This window comes from Hipposideros armiger, unplaced genomic scaffold (genome assembly GCF_001890085.2).
Source record: "Hipposideros armiger isolate ML-2016 unplaced genomic scaffold, ASM189008v1 scaffold_80, whole genome shotgun sequence".
Lineage (NCBI taxonomy): Eukaryota > Metazoa > Chordata > Mammalia > Chiroptera > Hipposideridae > Hipposideros > Hipposideros armiger.
This window is the reverse complement of record NW_017731430.1, coordinates 547,125-567,797: the sequence shown is the minus strand read 5'-3', so window position 1 is coordinate 567,797 and position 20,673 is coordinate 547,125. Positions and strand designations below refer to the sequence as shown.

Below are 20,673 nucleotides of genomic sequence, written 5' to 3'. Positions count from 1 at the left end.
AGAAGACAAATATGTGTTTAATTTGATTCAGTCATTTAACTATAAATATCTAAAACTAACATCCATCCACTTCATTTTCAGAGTAACACAATCTACACATATGGAAAAAAATTTTTACAATTAAAATATTCCACATTAGGATATTTTAAATTAGGAGAAAATGAAAACTGATTTTCTCTTAAAACATCACCATAGTTACAATTTCATTAACTAGATAGTTCTTCTTACAACAAAAGGGATATTTTAAACAATTGACTTGTACCTCAAATACTGCAGTAGCGTGATATAAAGAGCTAAAACTTGTCATCACCAGGAAAACTACATTAATAATACTTTATTTTTAAATAGATATGACTTTCTTCTATATTACTTAAGTAGCTCCTTAAATGATTTAGTCCTTTTTCCTGTAAGTCATTTGTAATTGAGGGGTTCCTAAAGCTGAACCATTAGATGCAAAAACATGTGCTCGAAGTTGAGACACAATTGGCAAATGGCTACATTCTTAAGATCATATAATTGAGTGAAATAGGGAATTCAATACCTCAGCAGATGACAAGTTCAAGGATGACCCTGTTTTAGCAAAAGCTAAGTTGGAACACATGAAACCATCTGATTTCGAGTTTTCATGTGAATCGTTTTGGAGCACAAGGATTAATGAATGTATGAGAATGTGTCCTTGGATTAGAATGCATTCCTACAGGATGAGAATAAGAAATATGAGAAATATTAAAAACAAAACAAATACGGCATTGTTAATGTCTTACTATGTGACTAAAAGGCTAGAAGGAAAGGATTTGTGTGACTTCATTGGTGGGTTACTTTCCCACAATGCACCAGCATGCAAAAGACAACTGTAAACAGTGTACGATTCTGTTCAGACTCAGAAATATTCACAAGCTAACATTAAAGTTGGCTCAGTGTTCTTCATACACTGCTGGGTTTGTCCTCTGGAACTAATGAGATTAAAAATTCAAATCTGCTTATGTTTTGGACTAAACAGAATTATCTAAAAACAGATCTATATCTATGTAAACATAGATATATAGAAATTACAATTTCTATATGAGAGTATTTGGGATAGTTAAAAAAACGTTTGAAATTAAAGCACTTGTGTAATTTGAAACTCAGTATGTGGAAAAACTCTATCTTCAGTTCATGTGAATTATTTCATCAAATGTAACAATAGATGATGAGCTAAATAGTTAACATAAGTAATTCAGACCCTGCTTTTTTTTTTTATAACAAAGGTAAGTCAAAGGTCTGGAAGAATTGTGAACTTTTCTGTGATTCAGGGTCAGTCTGAAAAGGGTACCAGCTGTTCTATTAGATAATGTCTTGGATAAAGTCATTCTTGAATGAGAATTTTCACACTTTGTAATGATAATGTATCACTGCTAACATGAAAAAAAAATGATGACAAATATCTCAGATGGTCTGCAAACGAATTCTTTTCCATGACCGAATTTATCTTCTAGGCCAGGAAAGAAGTAATTAGCATTCTGCCAAACTCCATGCTTTTGCAACAGTTTAGAAATTAACGACACAATATGAGTACAATGAGACATGTATTCAAAGTGCAAAAGCAGTTTATCTACTGTGATCTTACCTCCTACTTTAAGAAGAAATAAAAATGAATGAATGGTTACTTTTAACTTTGAGACCTAGCTGATAATAACTTGGAAGAGTCAGGGGAGCTCATGTAATGCACAAATTGATATTGGAACTGTTTCTTGTTCCTTCTTCTAAGTCATCCTTTTGTCTTCCAACCACCTATCAGTTGGTAATGAGAGGAAAGGGAGAATATTCTTGTCCACAACAGAAACACAGGTGGGAATGCCAGACCACTTATCCTGATGGCAGCTGCTCTTAGGGTTGTCATGAGATTTCCAGAATATATTGTACTTGTACAGCCAAAACATGCTTATCAGTTAAAATGGTTATCTGCATCAATGAGAGGTTATTTTTAGATTTTCTTTTTATAGTGCAGATTTTCTTTTTGGATGGCACAAAATCATGCAAAAGTGGGCTCAATTTCCTTTGCCCAAGTCATCAGCGTGGCTGGGAATTGAGCAGCAGTTCAAGCTGAAGATTTGCTAACAGTAAATCATGTCTTTATCCCGACTGTGGCTTTACAATGATTTGAATTATGCTGGGATTCTGCTCTGGACAACTTGAAGTCAAACATGAGCATATTAATTTCTTGCAACCAAGACATCTCATACCACAATATGATACGCATGGCTGCTAGACACTAACAGGCGAGCAACATTTTTTAAGCAGAGAACAGTTCGTGTACTTTTTCAAGGCAGATGTTTTCCAGACTTGTTATTGTCACTCATTAAGAAAGTACAGGGTCTGTGAGTTATGATAATGTGAGGTACGATATTGTATATGCCATCTCATCCATAAAACACCCCAGATTTTCTCAGCTAATTGTTTCCTTTGTGTGCTTTAATTGGGTCAGTATGACTGTTTTTCTGTCAGTGAAGAAATACTTATTCTNACACTCCCCTGCAGGCTGTTCCCTTCCAAAGCCCTAGTAGTGCTCTGGCCCAGGGTGCAGCTCTGCCGGCCTCCTTTCTCTGCCTCCCCTCCCCAACCAGCTTTGTGAGAACAAGTTTTATGTTGGCAAGGGGCCAAAGAATTTTGCCATAAATACATCAGCTGCCTGTCTATGAGAAGATAACTTCACTGCCTTCCTTGGTCTGGCTCATTTGCCTCGGCGTTGGAAATGGCCGAGGGTTTGGGAAGTTGCAAACCTCTGAAGGATTGTGTGTGTGTAAACTTGGAAACCCTACACTCCTGCACCTTCCGCCTGCCAGCTAGAGGCACAAGTCACACAGTGCAAGTTCCCGTGTCCCAAGTCCCAAGCCCCTAATTTAACACCAGTGAGTGGCACGTTCACCTGAAATTTCTCAAGGATTTAGAAGTAAGAGTGAAGGAAGCAGATTATTCTAATCTCTTCCTATCATTTTTCACTGAAGACAGTGGGAAAATCAAGGAATTACAGTTCTGTCAGAGTTTGTATAGAAACAGCAGAAAGACACCACCAGGGATTCTTTCAATGTGTTGTCAACTTGAGCGCCGAAAGCTCCAAACCACACATTTCATTGGTGTACTGGTGCTGCTAAAACCTGTTGACTCCGATTAAAACCCAAAGTAGAATTTTTACAGCTCTAGCCTTATACTTTCCATAGCTGACTATGGATTTGGACACTTTGAGTCCCCAGAAGAGTCCATTGGGATCTGCACTTCTGACTCCAGCTCACTTTTTGGTGTGTACATTTAGTATGTGTCACTTTTTTTTTTTCCTAAAAAATCTCATATACTAAAATGCCCCACATGGAACCCTCTTATTTCTTCTGAATGCCTGTTTTCATTGACAGGCTGAGCAGATTCACTCTAATTTGGATTATCTGTGGTGAGCTTTAACATTGGGCTCACGATCAGTTTTCTTTTATTAAAGACATGGAATGGAGTAAACCTGAAAATCTGAAAATATCGAATGTCAACAAGGGTGTACAACAAAGGGAGCACGAGTGCTGTGGCTGTGGGAGCGGAACTGAGTCCAGCTGACCGCGGATCAGTTTGGCGCTGCCTGAAGGTGCGCGTATTCTGCGGCCCAGCAATCCCTTTCCTGAGGCTAGCGCAGTATTTTTAACACTGCGGGTGGACTGACGATGACCCACTAGTAGCTCAAGAAATCAATATAGAGGAACAGAGCCCGAATTTTTAAAAATAAAATGAAATGGAGTAGAATGGAATAGAATACATATCAAAAGGCATCCTTTGTAATCTAAATAGTACTGGTTTGTGAAAATGTTGCAAACCCAATTTATATATCACTGAGGTCACTGTCAGAGAAGCTTACAAAATGCTATTCTAACGAAACTCTTGTATCTCAGCTCATGTTTATAATAGAAAAACAGTATTTCTAAATTATTCGACATTCTGTGTGTTTACATCTACTGAGAGTAGGCCCTGAAGTATATGTTCATTACAATTAGGATGAATAAAAATATCTGTGGGACATTATTACAAACGGACCCTATAAAGCAGGAAACAAGAATAACTTCAGCTCAGGCATCAATATGATTAAATCTTAAACACTGACAGAAAAAAATCACAGGGGAACACATGCAGTAGATTCCATTTGTATATGTATGCAAAGTTAAAATATATATTTATTGTGNAGAGAGAGAGAGAGAGAGAGAGAGAGAGAATTGAATATGGACTATTCTGTGTGACATCTGGATCACTTTGTTCTGTGTTTATGGAAAAAATCAAGGGGTAGTAAAAATAAAGTCCATTCCATAGTCCACAGTTCACAACCAGGATATGGCAGGAATAGGAAAATCCTGGAATTCGGGAAGAATGATAGCAAAATATTTAATCATATGCTAGTCCATAGCAGGTGCTCCCCCTGTACTTAAATGAACTTAAATCAGCTGGGTTCATCAAATAATTTATTGATTTAATATATGCTAAGATGACTATTCCTACTTGGTAATAGTGGGAAATTTGTGCTTATCCATGAAAGTAATAGGGAGATAAGAATTAAAGAAACTAAATATGTCTTGTTTATTTTTATTCACCTATGAACTGTTTAACGAAAGTGTAAGAGAATATCAACTTATCATCATCAGAGATGCAAATAGTTAAGGCCGACCCCTTCCTCTAAGTAGCTTTCCCTCTTGGATGTGGAGGCTAAGCCTTTCGGACACAGCTGTTGCCAGGCCAGGCTCTCTCAAGGGAACAATTCAGCCCCTGCTATGGAAACTCTAACCACAGAGAAGCTACTGAGAAAAGTGGAGAGGCAAAAATACAAATGCCTCTCTGGGAGTGTGGTTTACACAGGCGGCTGTGATAGACAAGCGATGTGAAGATAATCTCGCTGAATCCCAGTCACTTGTTTCCCCTGCTCTGCTCTGATTCTTACACCAAGAGAAGTTGAAAATTTCAGAAAAGATTGAATGTGAGCTCCTCAACATATGTGGGACCTCTTAATATTTTCCTTCCTACGTGTAATCAGGCGAATTGACACTTAATGTATTACCCTTTGAACTGGATCTCACTATATATATAATGTACCCCAAGAGTCAGCGGGGAAAGAACATGTCAGCAAATATGGCAGAGCGATGACCTTTAAAAAGTCTCTTCTCCATAAAAGTAATGAGAAAACTCACAAAAATTGTTAGAATTATTATTTGCAGAATGCTAGAAATTAACCAAAGGCTCCCGGCAATCTGGACAATGGTTTCTCAAAAACAAAAACAAAAAAAACTAAATCTTGGGAAGAACAATGTGTTTTGTGGCATTTTAATTTGTGCTATTCCCATTCCTCCACTCTGGCTCTACAGTAGCCTTGAAAACTGACAGCTGACAATCACAGTGAAAACAAGCAACCTGGCAGCTACTGGAGGGAGCAGAGTTGGGTGATGCTCCTTTAAAGTTTCATTCCAAGAGAATTATCATTATTTGACCTGTCAGTTCACTGGAAGATCCCACTTCTAAGATGCATTTAACGGGACTCAGAGCTCACCCAGTGCAAAAAGTCTTTTTCCCAGGTGCATTTGTCAAAAACAATTATAGGCAATTGTTTAATTTTGAAGCTGCCTAAGGTGATAAATTAGAGTCGAGGAAAATAATGGGCTAACCAAAAATTTTAAAGGGAAAGCTCAGGAATGAGATTTGCATAGGGGCTTTGAAAAGCTCTGACATGCTCCTGGGAATCAAGAAAGCCATAAACACATGTAGGTTTGTGCACATTCCCAGAGCTGTGCACATGCTTGGGAAAGATAGGAAAGGCCCTAAACTCTCTCCTCTGGCTGAACTTGATGCTCTGTGCAAGTAGGAAGTTATGGCAGAAAATTAAAGAGTCTGGTTAAGTGTTAAAGCTGTGCCCCAACACACACACACAGAGGTCCTCAGCACAGACTGGGAGAGTTACTGGTTCCAGGCATGAAAGGAAATCTCTGTCAAATCACTATTGCAGCATGAAGCTAACCAAGTAGAAACTTAGCTGGCCACAGATGACAAAAAATACAGACCATAGAATTAGTGCAGAAAAGACACTAAATAAACACCAACAACAGCAAACCCTGGGCAGGAGGAAGAATCTGCTTTCCAGAGTTTCCATATTGTATTATTTTAAATGTCCAGTTTTCTACAAATAATTATGAGACATGCAAATAAACAATAAAGTGTGGCTCATACATGAGGAGGGGGAAGCAACCAATAGAAAACCATCCCTAAGGAAGCCCAGACATTGGACTTGCTGGACAAAAAGTTTAAATTAGCTATTTTAAATATGTTCAAAGCACTTTTAAAAGAAAAACATGTGTAAAAACTAAAGGAGGGTATGACAATTATGTATCACTAAATAAAGAATGTCATTAGAGGCAGCAGTTATTAAAAAACAAACGAATTCTGGAATTAAAAAACAAACAAACATAAATTTAAACGAAAAAAACACTTCACCAGAGGGGTTTCTACAGGTGATTTGGGCAGCCAGAAGAAAGAATCAGTGAACTATGAGAGAGTTGAATTGAGAGTACCCAATCTCAGGAATAGAAATAAAAATAAATTAAAAATACATAAAAGAGACTTAGCAACCTGCAGGACATAATCAAAAATACTATATGAATATGGGAATCCTAAAAGGAGAGGAGAGAAAGAAAGAGGAAGAAAGACTATTTGAAGAACCAGTGGCTGAAATCCTCACACATTTGATGAGGGGCATGAATCTACACATTCCAGCAACTCAACAAACTGGTAGATAAATTCAGATATCCACACTGAGACAGATAAAAAAAGCTGTCAAAAGACAAAGACAAAGAAGGATTCCTGAAAACAGTGAGAAGTGACTCATCACATATAAGGGATCCCCAATAAGATTAATAGGTGATTTCTTCTCAGCAACGAGGGAGGTAACAGGACAGGTGGATGAGATATTCAAATTGCTGAAAAGAGAATATTCAATCTCCAGCAAGCTATACATTTTAAACATGTAAAGCAAATTAATTCATTATCAGATATTTTAAAAACGGAGAAAATTTGTCACTAGCTGACCTGCCCTACAAAATATTGTAAAGGACATCCTACAATCTGAAAAGAAAGGACACTAAACAATAAAGCAAATCCTTGAATCCAGATGAATTTTTTTAAAAAGAGCACTGGTAAAGGTAACTACATCGGTGAATATAAAAGACAGTGTAAATGTTTTTTTGTTGTCGGTCACTCTTCTACTTGATTTTAAAAGCTGCATACAGCAAAAATTATAAATCTGTACTGATTTATAATGTATAAAGATGTAATTTGTGTGACAATAACAGGACAAAGAAAGGAAAGGCAGCAGAGGCTCTGAGGAGCAAAGGTTTTGTATGCTATTGAAATTAAGCTGGAAGGGCCGGCTGAGTGGCTCAGTTGGTTAAGAGCTCGCTCAAGAGTTTGAGCTCTGAGCAACAGTGGTTCGAGTCAGCCCGAGCTGAGCAGCCGTGAGCTGCCAACAGGTGGCGGGATGGCTCAGCTAAAAAAAAAAAAAAAAAAAAAAGAAAGAAATTAAGCTGGTATTAATCTGAGATAGATTGTTATAAATTAGGATGTTAACTGTAATCCCCAGGGCAACCAAAAAGAAAACAATTCCAAAAAAATATATAGAAAAAGAAATGACAAGAGAATTAAAATTGTACACCAAAACATATTTCTTTAACACAAAAGAAAGCAGTAATGGAAGAAGATAGGAATAAAAAAAGGCATAAGATATTAAAAAAGAAGTCGTAAAAGGGCAGGCATAAATCCTACCTCACTGGTAACTGAACTATCTATAAATGGACTCAACTACTAAAAATTAATGGCAAAATGGAAAAAAAATCCACTTATATGCTGTTTATAAAGGGCATGTTGTAGATTCTAAGGCATAAATAGTTTGAAAGTAAAGTAACAGAAAAAAATATACCTTGCATAGTCACTAAAAGAGCTAGAATGACCATATTAATAGATAAAATGTATTTTAAAAGAACATTTATCAGATTGACAAATGACATTCTATGAAAACAATTAAAAAACCAATCAATCAAGAAAATGTGACAACTATAAACTTATATGAGTCTAAAAATAGAGCCCCAAAACACAGGAAGCTAAAACTGTCAGAATTAAAGAAATAAATGGAAAAATTCAACAACGATAGTTGAACTTCAAAATCCCATTTACAATAATGGACACAACTACAAAGAAAACCAACAAAGAAATCGAATACTTGAAATTAAACAACACATTCCTAAAAAAAAAAAAAAAATCAATGAGTCAAAGAAAACATAACAAAGGAAATTAGAATATACTTTGATGAAAGGAGATGAGGACACAACAAACTAAAATTTAAGGAATACAACTAAAAGAAGTGCTTGGGAAAAATTTATATCTGTTGTGTTAGGGTTTTCCAGAGAAAACCAATAGAATATATATACACACATATACATAAACATATACATGTATTTATTTATTTATTTATTTTAGGAGTTGTCTCACAGGAATACGGAAGCCGAGAAGTCCCACAATCTGCCATCTGCAAGATGGAGAACCAGGAAAGCCCACAATATAGTTCAGTTTTAATCTGAAGACCTAAGAAATAAGACAGCTGATGTTCAAAGGAAGGAGAAGACGGATAATCTCAACTCAAACAGAGAGAGTGAATTCCCCCTTCCTCCACCCTTTCTTCTATTCTGACCCTCAGAGATTAAATGATGCTATTCACATTGGTGAGGGTGATGTTTTTTATGCAGTTGACTCATTCAAATGTCAATCTCTTCTGAAGACATCATCACAGACACCTCCCGAAACAATGTTTTCCCAGCTAATTGGGCATCCCTTAGTCTAAATTGACACATAAAATTATCCTTCACAACTGTAAATGCCTATATTGGGAAAAAAAAAACTACTTCAAACCAATAACCTAAACTTTCACCCTAAGAAATTAGAGGGAAAAAAAATTATACCAAATGCAAGCAGAAGGAAGATAATAATAATCATTGTGGAAACAAACAAAATAGAGAATATAAAAATAAAGGACAATCAACAAAAATCAACAGTTGGCTCTTTGAAAATATCAACAAAATTAACAAACCTTTAGCTGGACTGACCAAAAAGAAGAAACAGGACTCAAATTACTAACATCACAAATTAAAGAGAGAACACTATTACTGACTTTACAAAAATAAAAAGGATTATAAGGTGATACTATGAACAAAGGTATGCCAACAAATTACATAGTCTATTAATAGATAAAAGAGAGACATTCAGATAAAGACACAAAGTACCAAAACTGACTCAAGAAGAAATCAAGTTTCTGAACAGACTTGTAACAAGTGATTAAATTAGTAATCAAAAAATTCCCCACAAGGAAAAGCCCATGAGTGCACTGCTGAATTATACTAAACATTTAAAGAATAAACTCCAATCCTTCAGAAACTCTTTCAAAAAACAGAAGAGGAGGAAACGCTTCCTAACTCATTCCCCAATACCAAAAACAGCAAAAGACCTATCAAGAAAAAAAACACCAATATCTCTTATGAATATAGATACAAATATCTTCAATAAAATACTAGCAAAACAAATCTAGCAACACATAAAAAGGATTATGCATCATAACCAATTGGAAGTTTCCAGGAATGCAATCAATGTTGGTTTCACACCCAAAAGCATCCATGTAACATACCATACCAACAGAATAAAGGACAAAAACCACATGCTCATCTAAATAGATGAAGAAAATGCATTTTGCAAAATCCAATATCCCTTCCTGATAAAAACATTTAACAACTAGAAATAGAAATATAGTTCAATCTGATAAAGGGCATTATTAAAACCCACAACTAACATCATACTTCTTGGTGAAAGAATGAATACTTTTCCACTAAGATCAGGAATAAGAGAAGGTGTACATTCTTGCCCCTTCTATTCAACACATACTGGGGTTCTAGCTAGGGCAATTAGACAAAAATAAATGAATAAAAGACATCCAAATTGGAAAGGAAGGAATAAAACTATTTGAAGGTAAAATAACCTATGTATAGAAAATCCTAAGGAATCTACAAAAAACTACTGGAACTAATAAAGTAGTTTAGAAAGGTTGGAGGGTACAAGATTAATATGCCAAAAAAAATCAATTGTATGTCTAGAAACTAGCAATGATCAATCCAAAAAGGAAATGAAAAATAATTCCATTTACTACAGCATCCAAAAAAATAAATATTTAGGAATAAATTTAACAAGTCAAGTGCAAAAGCTATACCCTGAAAACTACAAGGCATTGTTGAAACACACTACAGAACACTTAAATGAATGTATATCCCATGTTAATGAATCAGAGAAATTTAATATTACAATACTCAACCAAATTAATCTACAGATTCAATGGAACCCCTATCAAAATCCCATCTGGCTTTTTTTGAGACACTGAGAAACTGATCATAAAACTCATACAGAAAGTCGAAGCACACAAAATAGCCATAGCAATCCTGAAAAAGCCCCAATTTGAAAACATACTAGAAAGCTACAGGAATCAAGATTTTATGGTTTTGGTTTAAGAACAAACATACAGATCAATGGAATAGAGCTCACAGTCCATAAATATACCCTTACATTTATGATCAATTCATTTTGGACACTGATTTTCCCCCAAGGCAATTCAATGGGGGAAAGAATAGTCTTTTCCATAAACAGGGGACCGTGGATATCAGCATTCAAAAAATCAAGCTGGATCCCTATCTCACACCATACACAAAAATTAACTGTAAATCAACCATAGAGCTAGACAGAAAAGCTAAAACTATAAAACTCTTAGAAGAAAACATCTTTGTGACCATGGATTAGACAATGATTTCTTAGACATGATACCCAAAGCCTAAGCAAACAAGTAAAACAATAATTAGACTTTGTCAAAATTTAAAAAACTTTTGTGCTTTAAAGGACACTACCAAGTAAAAAGACAACCTACAGAAAGGGAGAAAACGTTAGCCAATCATATATTTGATTAGGATCTAATAGCCAGATAAAAAAAAAGACCACTTATAATTCAACATAAAGACAAACAAGCCAATGAAAAAATGGACAAAGGATATTTCTCCAAAGAAGATACACAAATGGCCAACAAGCACATTAAAAACTTTGGAACATCGCTAGTCATTAGGGAAACTGAAATCAAAACCACAATGAGACATCACTTCATACCCATTGGCATGACTATAACCAAAACAAAGGACAATAAAAAGTGTTGATGAGGATGTAGAGAAATTGGAACCTTTCTGCATTGCTTCTGGAAATATAAAATGGTACAGCCACTTTGGTAAACAATCTGATAAGAGTCTCAAAAAATTAAATATAGGTACCTACCATATGACTCAGCATTCTACTCTTAGATATATTCTACTCTTAGATACATACCCAAGAGACTTGAAAACAAATGTTTATACAAAATCTTATGCACGCATATCCATAGCATCATCATTCATAATAGTCGAAAAGTGGAAACAACCCAAATATCCATAAATTGAATGGATAAACAAAATTCAGTATATATACACAATGAAATATTATCCAGTCACATAAAAATGAAGTACCAATATATGCTAAAACATATATAAACCCTGAAAAACCTTACAGTTAGTGAAAGAAACCGGGCACAAAAGGTCTGTGGCTTATTATACAAATGGATTATAGAGTTAGATGATTCCATTTATGTAATAATGTCCAAAATAGACAAATACAGAGATACAGAAAGATTCCTGGTTTCCAACTGTGGAGGAGTGGTTCCCAGGAGGTAGGGAGTGACTTCTAATTGTTATCAGGTTTCATTTGGAAATGATAAAAATGTTTGGCAAGATAAAAATGTTTGGGAAATACCCAATGGTAATGGTTGCACAACCTTGTGAATATACTAAAAACCACTGAATTGCACATTTGTAAAGGGTGAATTTTATGATGTCAGAATTATATTCCTATTAAAAGAAAGGATTCAGTGGTTATATCCATGCAAGCAATGTGAAAAAATATATAATTAAAATTAATATTTTCAACCAAGTGGCATAATAATATTAAAAGAAAATATGAAAAGTCAATGTGTTGATGTTTAATAGTTACTTGGGGCATTTTCTGCCCTGGCTAGGCTAATTTTTCTATGACCTCTAAAATGAAGACTAAATTTCAACAACTTGAGACTTACTATCCCCTTGTAATTTAAATACTCCCAATTTGGCACAGAGTACCTAGCATTACTCATTATCTTGCTCACTAAATTCTCTAGGGTTTAACATTCTTTGTCCAAGAGCATTTTCTGCAGTGTAGGGGGAGTCAGAGGGGAGAGTTGGGGTTCAAGTCTGAAGGCAGTCTCCTGGTCAATTTCCTCCTGTTCTGAGGAAGTTAATCTGTTTCTGTGAAGGCTGTCAACAATTGGATGTCCCACTCACATTATGAAAGATAACCTGCTTTATTCAAAGTCTACTGATTTAAATGTTAAACTCATCTAAAAAAATATATGCCTTCACAAAAATATCTAGAATAATGTTTGACCAAAGATGCGGGTACTGTGGCCTAGCCAAGATGATACATGTAAGTAACCATCGTAGGTAACGGCATGTTAGCAAGACTCTTATTCTAGACGTCTGAGTTCCCCTTCAACTAACTATCTCTGTGACTCTGGCAGGGAACTTTCTCTCCCTTATCCTCAATATCTTTATCCTAAAATTTGAGAAGATATTGAAATTTAGTATGCAGGATGAGAAAATAAGGGCAGTCGGGGGGCCAACGGGACCTATTCCACATTTTACCCCATTAAACTATAGATCACATGCCAGTCAGTACCCTAAGGCTAATATTGAGAAATTAGAGGCTTATCATTGATTTAAAATACCCAATATTTGCTGTGCTCTACATGGCTATGGGATATATTTATAAAGAAATCTGCTAATTCTCCCAGGTAGCCTAAACTGTGAACATTGTATGTACGTATGTACGTACTTAGGTATGTATGTATGTGTTTATGTACTTTGGTCTCAAGGCCATTTTACATAAACAAGGTGCAACTGAAAAGTATAATACAGTCTTCCACATTATATACTATGCCAATGGTACCCGCAGGACTTGTGTAACAGAGCAGTACTGCATCTTTGCAAATCCTTCCCTCTCTACTTATCCTCAAAAAAAAAAAAAAAAAAAAGTATGCCTTCATTTTGCCTCCCTGCTGCAACCATGGTTCCCCCACTATAGAAACTTCATCTAAATCACTAAGTATCTCCTGTAAACTTCATGTTCCTAAATTGTCTCTCTATCCCATCAAAACCTAACAAGCTCATTAATGAGCTCATTCTTGCAAGTCCTTGTTGCCAAAGATGTAAACAGGGAATCCTATTAGCAAGATACAACTAGCTCTAACTGAAAGCCACTACCTAGTAACCACTATACTAGGTAACTTCACTTTTGTTAATGGGTGTGACAGCTAATCAGTCAACCTCATCCGGGGCCCTGACATTGCTTTGAAATGCTTTTCCTTAAAGGTAGTGAGACCCTTCTTGTAGTCTCCAAAATGGTTATTCCCCATATTTCCCACTTCTGTTAATCCAGATACCTTATGCTTACTCACTTAGTCCAAGTTGACAACCTCAACATGTACTCCACTGAGAAAACAGAGAACCTCAGGGGCTAACCTCTCTAATTTCCTGTTACAAACCTCCACTGATCGACAGCAGCACCCTCCATTACCTATTTTCATCTCATTTCAGGCAAAGAGGTGCATCTCCTCTTCTTCATCTCCTTCTACCTCCTCCGGGACCTTGGCCCATGGCTACTCTCTCCTGTTTCTCACATTTTAAATATTGTTTCTCTCTTCCTCCAAATAGAAGCACGCATAATTAACTCACACCTTTAAAAACAAAACAAAAAGAAAATAGTTGCCTGCTAGGGCGTTACTCCACAGACTTCCACCTGTGGACAAGATTGAGTACCAGAAATAAGACCTGCCTTCCACCTGAAACAACCACAAAACAGACAAAATACACGGAATAATGGTTCTGCAAACATGGGGCACGATGCCATGAAGGACAGTGGGCCCTGAGAGATGGGAAAGGAACAAGGCAAACCCTATAATTGCTAGAATTGCCCCAGCTATTGCCACGACAGGGCTTTCCAGGCTAGGGAGCAGAAAGCAGGGACCCAAGCCAACTTCCTGAGTTGAGAAGATGAAGCTGAAAGACGAGAGAACAAAGCAGCTGGAATTCACAGAAGAGGGTACCAGGGAGAGGATTCTGGAGATTGGCAGGGGGTCCCCATGGAGTATTCAGTTGATCAACACAAGCATATGAGGAAATTAGCAGAGGCTGAAGGAAGACCCACCAAAAAGGATTGAAGGGAACCATGCCAGGGACTCACACCAGCCCAGGACCAATACCTGCTCCAACCAGACTGAAAATCTAATTCACAGAGCGTTGGGTTGAGTGCTCAGAAGAGTCTTGCCTCAGTAGGGGGAATAACTAGCCCTAGAAGGAGCCTTGCTCTGATTCCTTCTACCAACCTTAAAGGCAAGACCAAAAAGATTACACCATTTGCAAGTAACTTACCTGAATTCCAGAACAAAGCTCAATAATATGAAGTATTTATAGGAATACAAAGGTATCCGGCACCCAACAGGCAAAATTCACAATGTCTGGCATCCAAATAAAAGTTACCCGGCATGCACAGCAGCAGGAAAGTGGGACCCATCATTAAGAGGAAAAAAACGATTAAGGGCCGGCCAAGTGAAGCGTTGGTTAGGAGTTGGCTTGGGACACCAGCTCTGGGCAGCAGAGCCCCGGTTCGGATCCCACATGAGGGCCAGTGACGCTGCGCCCCCTACAGCTAAGATGGTGAACAACAGCTCAACCTGGAGCTGGGCTGCCATGAGTCGCCGGTGATGGCACAGGCTGCAGTGGGGCTGGCGGGCAGCGGGCATGAGCCATTGAGCAACTGCCTCATCCAGGAAGAGCACAATGATAATACAAACATGGGCCAGTGAAGCGACATCCTCCACAACTAAACCGAAGAACAAAAGGACAGCAACTTGTCTCTTCCCCTCCCCCAATTCCCCAATAAAATCTTTAAAAAAAAAAAAAAAGAGGGAAAAGAAAGGTTGAATCTGAACCGGTCACAGAGCCAAGATGTTGGCTGTGTCTGCTTCCCCCTCTGCTTTCTAAGTGGCTCATTCACTAAGGTGGCCCGGCTCCAGCAACCCTGATTTAAGCAGTGACCAGGTCAATCTCCCTCCTCACATGGGATAGTTCGAGTCCCCTTCCTTATCTGCAGGAACTCAGCTCAGGACGCTCCAGCCTGGAGGAGACCCCGAGGGCCTGCCAGGAGCTGCAGCCCACACAATAGTCTGTTATGGTTCCACCCAGATACTTTTCTTGCTTTTGAACATGGCTCTGTCTTTTCAGTTTTCTATTTTTACATGTTAACTCATTGCTATGTGTTCGGAGCACAGGGGACGCTTCAAAACATGACTGTACCATACCATCTCAACTGGAAGTCCCCACCCATTATTTCCTGAAACCCGTCCCTTGCTTGCAATAACACTGCTCTCTCTTGGTTTCCCTCTCATCTCTGATCACGGTCTTTCTTTCTCTGAATCCCCCTTCTCTGCTCACCCAATAAATGTGTGGGTCTTTAAGGGCTCCATTCTCTCCCACTCCGTGATAAAGTAATCTGAGGTTTTATAGTCCTGGGATTCCCTGCAATTATATAAAAGTTCTGAATTTCTTCAATCAGGAAAAATGTTACAAATAGTATTTAAAGCTAGATTTTATTGTATGTATTGCCTGGGTGGTTATAATAAACGAAATTCTTCAGTCATTTAGAATTAACTCTGGGGTTGTGGCAAGTATAGGACTGTATATGATAAGTAGATAGATATATTATGAATGACATTTGAAAACAGGAAATACTCTTCAGTAGTCTATGCAGCGAATGGGAAACATAATTGGGTCCCTGTAAGTGTTGACAGTAGGATAAAACACATAGGAATGAAATGAATTGGTCAAATGAAGGAAAAATAATGGGTTGAGTGTGTCTCCCATTAATTATGGGTGCAGACTGGATTGTGTTCATGTGTTTGTCAATGTTTCCAATCATCAAATATTTAGGTTGTGCCTTTCATAAGCTGCTAGACACTGGGGATGCCATCCCAGATGAACAAGACACACCTCTGCCTTCGCTGAGCTTACAGTTTCATCTTTTCATTTTCTCCTTATTTATTTGAATTCTGCTCCTCTCTTCCCTAAGGAAGTTGCCTGAATAGAGGAGCAGTGATGAAATAAGGCATAAGGAGAGCTTATCTAGTTCTGTTTGCAACATCCTCAAGGAGTTCTCCTTTGAGACTGAAACCTAAAGAGAAATGCAGCAGGGTGGCTTGTTTTTGTTTGGTTTTCCTCTGCAAACTAACCAGCTCATTATCCCTGCTAATTGGGCAGAGCTGTACAAGTAAGCCAAAGGTGGGGAAACAATCAAGAAAAAGTGGGCCCATTTCCCAAAACACCTCCCTGTTCTCAGATCATCTGTGAGAGCTCACTTTAGAATTGGAGGTCAGAGGGGCTTGGGGCTAGCTAGGGAAATGAAGTTTGTATGTAAATAAGCCAGGCCTCTGTTATACAGAAGAACTGGTAAGGGGCTGTTTGACAAAGTGTACAGAACCCCTGCTCTCTGACACCACAGAGTATCTATTACATGAGAACTTCCTTTTGGCGCCAGGAAGCACTTAGTTTTCACTTGCTGTTCTACAGCGGATGTTGGGGTGCGGGGGTGGGAGGCTGGAAGGCTGCTAAATAGAGAGCGACTCTGAGCAGGGTCTACTATTGGGATAGGGGTAGGAAAAGAGTGAGCCCCTGGGAGGCAGAATGCAGACAATAACGGAATCACTGACCTTGTACAATGCTCTACCGTTTCCAGGAAAGCCTGCACACTGACAGTCTCCTTGACCCTCGCGACCACAGGACCACCTGGGAGGCAGGCTGTACACAGAGAAATAGCTCCAAGAAGGCAAACAAGTGGCCCTGAGCCACTCTGCTGGTAAACGCAGAGGTATCCTAATGTCCACAGCAGAGGAGGCTCTTTCCAGGAAGTGCCACATGGCAGGACGTCATTCTCTTCTATCGTAGGTTAAGTCAAACAAGGCTTGGGACCACATACTGGAGACAGAGCTGTGTGCTACACTGCAAGGGATGTTTCTGGAATGGAGTATTGCCGATAAGAATCAACAGCAAAAGAAAAATCTCCTGAGACAAGTTTCTTAGCTTCTGCCTAAGAGGGAAAGTCGGCCTCTAGGGGTTTTTTAAAATAAGATTGTTCTCACTGAAGCCACAGTCCAGGCTAGCTCTTTCTTTCTTTAGGCGTCTCCTAGTCAGTGAGGCCCAGGGATTGTGCAAACGGGCCTTGGCCACAGGGCTTTTTCTTCCTGAGCGCCAGGCTGTTTTACTCTGAGAACCTGGTATTCAAAGCCATTTGCAGGAGAAACACAGTCTGCCAGTTGGGGTTTGTAAGACAGTTACGCCTTGGCGTCGGCAACCTAGAATCCACAGATAACTGCTTTAAAAAATCTTTTTTCCAAAGCCGTGTGCATTTTCAGTTTTCCAGACAATGAGGAGTTTTTCTCCTCTCCAGAGCAGCAGAGAAAGTCAGGTCTCTGAGCTTTATTACTCTCCCTCTCCCCTTTGTCACTCTTAACCCCGGATTTTCCACCTTTAGCCTCTGCAGACATGATGTATCCAGGCACCGGTCGTCTGCACACTAAGGCCTCGCGGGGATGCAGGAGGCAAAAATCTTGCCGCCATTCTTAAGTAAACCAGCAGCGGAGCACTGGTTGAGTCATGGATGGCAGAGGGCTCTTCCTGTCGAATATGACTGTTCCCAAAGGTGCCTGACCACGTGGCTGGCAGGATCCAAGTGCCAGGAATGCCTCATCTTCCTGGGCAAGGTGCGTGGGGACATTCTGCAAGACCGAGGACATCCTCAGTGACCCTCCAGGGCAGAGTCTGACCTGGAGCTGGGCCCCGGCTTGGTGTACATGAAGAAAGGCTGAGGTGTGGGAAAAGGCCTGCTTCGGTGTCCCCCACGTGACCCAGGAGTGACCAGCACACCACATGACCTGCACAGCACTGACTTGCGCTCCTCATGACCTGTAACTTCTGTGTCTTTGGCCTGAGCATCCTACTCTGCACCAGGGGCTGCTTCCAAAAGGCCAAACAACGGGGCACGGGAGCCCTGGCCCAGGTGATGCCCACAGGGTGGCGCATCCACCTGGGGATCAAGCACCGCCCCCTCTCTGGGGCGAAGTTTCTGGTGACCGAGGCCTGTGGGCAATCCAAACCGGAAGTGGCTCTCGGAGTGTTTTGCAGCTGGGCCGATTAGACGAGGTTGGATACACGTGGCGAGGTGCAGGCACGATGGCAGGGGCCAGCGAGAGGAGACGTGATGTCATGTGTGCTCCCCACATTATCGTGCCTTTTCCCACGAGGATGTGCCCTCCGAGTGGGCGGGAGTCGGGCTCGCCAACACCTGCCACGGCAAACAGTAGACACTCAACGCGCAGTTGCAGAGTTAAGCCCTGAATTATCCAACAGAAATAGCATGCGAGCCGCATATGTAATTCTAGCCGCTTTGTAAAAAGAAACAGGTGAACTTAATTTTAATAATTCAATTCCTTTAACCCAATATATCCAAAATCTTATTGTTCTTTGACACATAATATATATATATATATATATATATATGAGATATTTTATTCATATTGTCCTCAATATCTGGTGTGTTACTTTACAATACTGTGCATGACTGGCCACATTTCAGTAGCCTCATGTGTCATCCATATTGGCCAGTGTTGATCTAGGCTCTGTTTTTCTAGATCAAAGGTATGGCAACTTCCTCAGCCAAGAGGACAGCTCAGAACATCAGGAGGCCGTGGGGCGACACCGCCAGGAAAGTCATGTGGGGAGGGCTGTATCCATTCAAATGCATTCCCACGACCATGTCTCAAACACCTACTTGTTACTGTATTGACTTAGTGTTCACAGAATATAGATGCAGCCCCTGCTCTCCCTAAACCGGAAACCCGCCTGATCTTCCGAACTTCAGACTTCCTCACCTAGTACTTACTACAGAGTTGGAAGGGGAAGTGGCAATAAATATCCTTTTCTATCGCCTGTAATTATCATCATACCTCATTCTCCCTTTTTAAAAAACCAAAATCTACATCAGAAAAATATTTTCATATATTGAGCACCTTTTCTGTGTTACACCTGTGCATACTGCTTTCCCATGTACCACAACCTCATTCAATCCTTCAGTAATGCTGGGTTAGAAGTATTATCCTAGTTTTCAAACAGGGAGAGTGGGGCTTGAAGAAGTGTTGTGTGACCTTAGAGTGAGAGAGCTTAGAAAAAGTTTCTAACGCAGTCCCATATATTTTTCCTCAGTGAGGTCCCTTACGGGACTGTGGAAAATGCCAGGTGATGGGGTGTGCACTTCAGATCCTAGAAGCCTGCAGGTAAAGCAAATGAAACATCTTGGTGCCATCTGAACCCCAGAATAAGCCCTGTAGTACAAAACCTGGGTCAGCTCTGGGCCTCCACAACTCATTAGCTGTGTGGTGTTGCCCAAGGCAGTTCATAGTAAGAGAAATAACTAGCATTTATTGATCTCCCATGTGCCAGGCTCTGGCCCACACAATTGCTTATAAGCTTCCTTGTCCTCACAAGATAGACAGTTCATTTTATAGATTAGGAATCTGGGCCTCAGAGAAAGTACGTTGCCAAAGGCCATACAGCCAATAAGCAGGAGGGCCAGGATTAGAAGACATTATTAAATGTATTAGTGTTTTCTAATGTAGCTTTAACCCACCCTCGTTGCATACGTAAACAAAGAACATCTTAAACAATTTCTAGACCATCAATGGGTACCATAAACAACTTCATATTCATGTTACAGATCTAAAAGGCTGTAAAGCATGGGCAGATAGGAATTGTGTTCAGTGTGCTTTTTTTAAAATACAAAAATAAAGTCTTTATTATTCATTTGCAATGTGTGGTAACTTGCCAAAACACTTAAAACAACTGGGCTTTCAAAAGAGATAGATATACTTGCACTGCAGCTCATGGGGCTGTTGCAATCATTGAGATAGAGGGAAAAGTAAAAGTGTTTTGAAAGCATAAAGAGGTGACAAATGTCATATACCATTACAGACATGTTAAAGCAAACTGCAGATTTATACTAATATGAAACGTATATGAAGATACATTTCCTATTCTTCACTAGGGCTCTGCAACTTGAAAAAAAAGAACAAAAGAATGAAAACGTAACTACAAAGAAACAGAGGGAAAGGAAAAAAATGAAGGAAAGATTAAAGACAAATAGAGAAAATAACTTGAAAAATAACAGAGGGAGAGGAAAGAATGGAGAGGGAAGGAAGGAAAGAAGGAAGGGAGGGAGGGAAGGAAAGAGAGGAAGGGAAGGGATAGGAAGTGAAGGGGAAGAAGGAAAAAGTAAAGGAAAGAGCTATGAAAAATATAAGGACGAATTGTTGGGGTTCGGTGGGTCCTTCAAGAAAAAGAAACTGTCCATGACCCACTTAGCGTTGAGGCTGGGTGCAGCTTTTGCGACTGT

General features: G+C 39.2%; 1 long non-coding RNA gene across 1 annotated transcript in view; it reads right to left on the bottom strand.

The window, feature by feature from the left end:
* The window catches only part of LOC109383282 (uncharacterized), a 75,130-nt gene extending 56,566 nt beyond the window's left edge, over positions 1 to 18,564 (bottom strand). Inside the window, exon 1 of the long non-coding RNA XR_002124149.1 lies at positions 16,940 to 18,564. This is a non-coding gene — a long non-coding RNA (uncharacterized LOC109383282). The remainder of the gene's footprint in view (positions 1 to 16,939) is intronic.
* Positions 18,565 to 20,673: the final 2,109 nt, after the last annotated feature.